The sequence below is a fragment of the Octodon degus genome, unplaced genomic scaffold, assembly GCF_000260255.1.
Source record: "Octodon degus isolate 3935 unplaced genomic scaffold, OctDeg1.0 scaffold00173, whole genome shotgun sequence".
In the NCBI taxonomy this organism is placed as follows: Eukaryota; Metazoa; Chordata; class Mammalia; order Rodentia; family Octodontidae; genus Octodon; species Octodon degus.
In genome coordinates, this window is record NW_004524749.1 from 665,647 (window position 1) to 670,318 (window position 4,672).

The following is a 4,672-nucleotide window of genomic DNA, read 5'->3' on the forward strand; positions in this document are numbered from 1 at the left end:
TGGAACCTCTACGCATGTCTATGTCATTACACCGGTAGCACTTACTACTGCTACCTCCAAGGATGCTAGTCTCAAATGACTTAGTAAACGAAAGGAAGTTAAAAGCAGATAAATGACAGAATTAAGCAGGACTAAAGGGAACTAGAAGATCCATACAATTTAGTTCTTTTAATCAGCTATTCAGAAGTTACACCAGAAGGGCAGATATTGCCCAAGTAAAAATAATGTTATTGTGAAAGCTGAAACAGGTTTAAGGTGACAAGGGATGTTTTCTATTGAGGAAGTTCCTATGAAATGGGAATGTGGCCACCAGTGACCTCAGTCTTATCTGGGGTCACAGTAGGCAGTTGCATGTTCTTCATTTTGCCTTTACCATATTATAATCCCCAGAATAAAAATATTTTTGTTCCTTCTCCAATCATTTCCTTAAAAAATTGGGCCCACCAGGCTTAAATCCCAGATGAGAATACCTTGTTTTTAGTTTTGCTTCTTCAGCTTTCTCTGGACTGGCCACTTCATCTTCCATTTCCTTCTGCTCCTTGGCCAGTGTGGCCCTGGGGAGCTCTGCAGACACTGTGCTCCTTCTGTGGGCAGGTCTGCAAAGGAGTCCTGGTGATAGTGCCTCCATTGCCTTGGAAGTGGCCACTCTAGCTCTAGCACTCTATAAGCAGAGCGTAATGGTTGATTCTGGCTCTGAACATTGAAATGCAGACAGGAATACAGGCCAGGCTCAGAAGGTTTCAGTTGGAAATAAACAGTTCAATGACATTTGGATTACAAGGCGTGTGTTTTACACTCTTGCAGAAAATTTTTCCCATGTCCTGAGACTTTGCAGGAGAGGGATGGACTAATTAATTTGGTGGAGGATATTTCAAGATAGCCTAACATTGAGGCTATGCCACGAGCACTGGTGGCTCCTTTTAGTAAGATTTATAGTAACTATCAGGGGCAAAAGGCAGGGCAGAGAAATTTGAAAAAAACTTCTATTTTGGTCTAGAAGGAACCATGCCTAAATTGGGGCCAAGGAAAGTGTGGCTGCCACAGAGTTTAGTGTCTTTAAAGAGAAATTAAGTATTTTTTACAGGACAAGAAGATGTCTTGAGGGCTTCTCAGGAATCAGTAAGACCCCAACCATTGTAGGCTCAAGAGTGTAAAATTTTCTTTAGAGAAAAGAGTCCCTGTGTCCCCTGCTCAAGAAGGGTCACCTAGGGAATTGATTCCCTGGCATTTGTTTCGCCATGTATAGCCATACAGGCACTCAGATACCGCTGCAACTGTGGTCCAGGGGTCCTAGCTATTGCTTCCACTGGCCTTAGATCTTGGTATCATCCACATGATGCTGATTTTACAGGCATTCAGAATGCAAGAATTCTGGGTTTAGGAGGCTTCCACTCAGATTTCAAAGAAATCTCTGAAAGACCCAAAAAGGAGACCATGAAAGGATAGTGTGTAAAACTGTGGAAGTAAAGCCAAAGGTACAGTAGAGATCCCAGCTATCAGAGACGCCAGAAACATGGTGTGTCTACTGAAGGGAACCTGCTTTGGAGAGGCCTTGTGAACTGCAACCAGCAAGGCCACAAGGATGGGGTCCATCAAGCCCTTCAGAACTTGCATTTTATCATTATGTTCCATGTAGGGAGCCAGAGGACTTACTGTTTTCCATGGGTTTCAGCCTTACTCTGGTAGCGTTATTTTATATCTCCCTATTCCTTCCTTTTGGAATGGGAATGATTACCTGTGTCATTATGCTTTGAGGTTATATAAGAATTTCACAGCTAAGTGTTTACCTTGAGTATCAGAAAAGACTTGGACTTTTAAAAAATGCCAGAACTTTGAGATCTTTGGTGATGGATATTTGCATTTCTAGTTGTATACAAGGTAGTTGTATTGTATAAAACTATGAGTTCACTAGTGTTTGGAGCTTAAATATGGTTTAAGTGGATGGGTCTGGTTTTCAAGTTGATCAGGACTACAGTGTGACCCTTAGTCATGATATGTCAAATTGAATAGATTACAGATGCTGAGCAGATTACTGGAGCACAATTCTAGGTGTGTCTGTGGATGACGGACAAGGAGGCCAACAAACTGATGTGGGAAGACTAACCTTGATGTGGCTGGCACCAGCCAATAGGATTGTAGCCTGGGTGGGATAGAGGGAAAAGAAGAAAATGAGCTCATCTTCAGCCCTTCAGTGCAGATTCTTACCGGCAGCTCCACAGTGAGCCCCCAGGCCTGTGCCTTGGACTTGTCCTGAAGCTTTGGTCCTTGTTGTTCTGTGATTTCCATCTTGCTGCTGGAGTATCTGGTTCTTTGGAGTGCAGACGACCACTGTGGACTCTCCATGTCTGGCTTGGAAGGCAGCTAATAAGTCCAGCTGCATAAAGATACATGCCTTTTATATTGATTTTTTTCCCTCAAGAATACCCTAACAAAATAAGTTATTCTTACTAACATCTCATTTCTCAAGGATTCCATCACTGTATTTAAGGCCAAAGTACATGCCTAAGCCAATTCCAGAATCTTATCTATGAGCATCAACTTCCAGGGATTACCCCAGGGGTCAAATATTAGATGAGAGTCAAGCCAGAGGGGGAAAGATTATGTTATTTTTTTTTCTGTATTATGTTATTCTTTAAAAAGAGACCCAAAAGGAGATGTGGGGGCATTGAAAGGACTAACTGCAGAAAGCACACGTTACTCTTAGAGCTTAAGCAATGAATTTAGGAAGTAGGGCCATTGGGGTCTGCGTTCTTGCAGAGGGCTCTGTGGAACCAGGAGTCAGGACTCAGAGAGGGACACGCGGCCACCCTGGGTGGGTGAAGAGGTTACTTCAGGGAGTGGTGGAGGAAGTTGGAGGATAGTCGCCCCTATTGCTGCTTCAGAGAAAGGCCATCCCCGGGGCAAGGCCCCGGAAACGGCAGCACAGCGCACTCTCCATTCCCTGCTCCAGGTTCCCAGTCTCCCTCTAGCTGTGGGAAAGCACTGGCAGAGGAGAAATCATTTTGGGGAGTCTCATTCCCAGCCCACTATCGTCATAGGGGAGTGTGGATGGGAGGAGTTGTTTAGAAACAACAGCATAATGACCTGCACTCTGGCCCCTGGGCCACACGGTGGTGGCATCTCTTAGCCCCGACTGGGAAGATGAAGTACTGGGAGAGCCCCGCCATACAGGAGTTTTACTTCATACCGAGGTTCCCCTAAAGCCTTGCCTGGAATCTGAGAGCAAGAGTGCAGGATGACTCCTTGCCACTTTTTCTTTGCTCGCCCTCCAGTGACCTCGGTACCATCCTGCAGCTGCCTACACGGCTCCGCAGACAGCCTCAACTGGGGGCAGTGGGTGGCTGACTACCCCCACCCACACCTGGGCCACTGCACACCCCAATTAGAGCCCTGAAGAGAGCGCTGCGTGGGGCCATCTTGCGCCTTTGGTAGCATAAGCAGGCTCTCTTTCCATTTTTAGCTCTTTAACTTCCTCTTCTCATTAGCACGGTCTTCTAGAGGGAGAGGAAGGGGCAGAGGAGCTCGTTAGAGAACCCGAATGACTCCCGCTTCATACCTCAACCTTTCCCGAACATCTGCCCCGCCTGCCGAGGAAGCCAGAGCCTGCTGCTAGCCCACTTTGTCTTTCGGAAACCATCAAAAAGCATTTGCAAATAACTATGATTGTCTTAAAATGGAGGCAAGAAGCACATTTTCCAATTACAGCCTGGGCGATTGCTCCAGCTTGTTTAATTAATGGAGTGTGCATCTGTTTGCTGAGGCCCTTTTAGATGTGTTTTCTGGAGCTCCTTAATTAGTTACAAAAGCTGCAGGTGTACTGGCAGGGAGGCCAGTAGAGCTGGGATGTTTTCCAGAAGAGAGAACCTTTTTTAATGTAAATATTTAGCGTATGATGATGAGGATCATTTTAAAGTTCTCTTTCTTATTTGATCTGCGTGCAGTGGTGTTGGAAGATATATTTAAGCTTCATTTGGATTGTTGACAAAATAAATTGAAATGGAAGAGACCAATTTTCATTATGACAGACACTTATATGCAGTTAGACCGTTACCAGAATGACAAGTTATTCTCACGTTGTCACTCTGAGACTGCCGCCTGGTTTTTCAGGCAAAATGCTTGCACGAGAGAGGAGATGTTGCATACTAATTCTGTAGATCGAACTGCACCATGCTGCATGCAATGGAGAGGGATCCTTGGGAGAAGCCAGGGAGCATTTGTCCTTGGGAGAAGTGAGGACTGTCTTGACTACAGAGGGTTCCACCCTGTAGCAGGTTATTAAAAATTGGAGATGCTGCCTCTTACTGCAATAATTACCAGCACTGGATCTGAGTAATGGGTTTGCTATCATTGAAAGGTATTCAAGGCCAAGTGGAAAGAACCTGTGACGTGCAGGTGTCAGAGGTCAGTGACAGTGTGCTCGGATCAGCCATAGAGGTGCAGGCACACTATGGTCCAAGGGACAAATTTGGCCCGAAGCCTGATTCTTCAACAAGTTTCACTGGACACGTCCGTCCCTATTTGTCAACATATTGCCTTGGACTACTTTCACTGCAGTGGTGAATGCAGTGGTGACTATGCATCCAACTCCTGCTAGGAAAAGTTTGCTGATACTGAATTATAGGGGCCTGGTAGTTCACTGGATGAAACTCAGGGGCAGGGACTTTCTCTCTCT

The 4,672-nt window shown here is 45.4% G+C and overlaps 1 pseudogene; it reads right to left on the reverse strand.

Annotated features, from left to right (window-relative positions):
- Nucleotides 1-227: 227 nt before the first annotated feature.
- Nucleotides 228-568, reverse strand: LOC101584888 (annotated as a pseudogene).
- Between the last annotated feature and the right edge of the window lie 4,104 nt (nucleotides 569-4,672).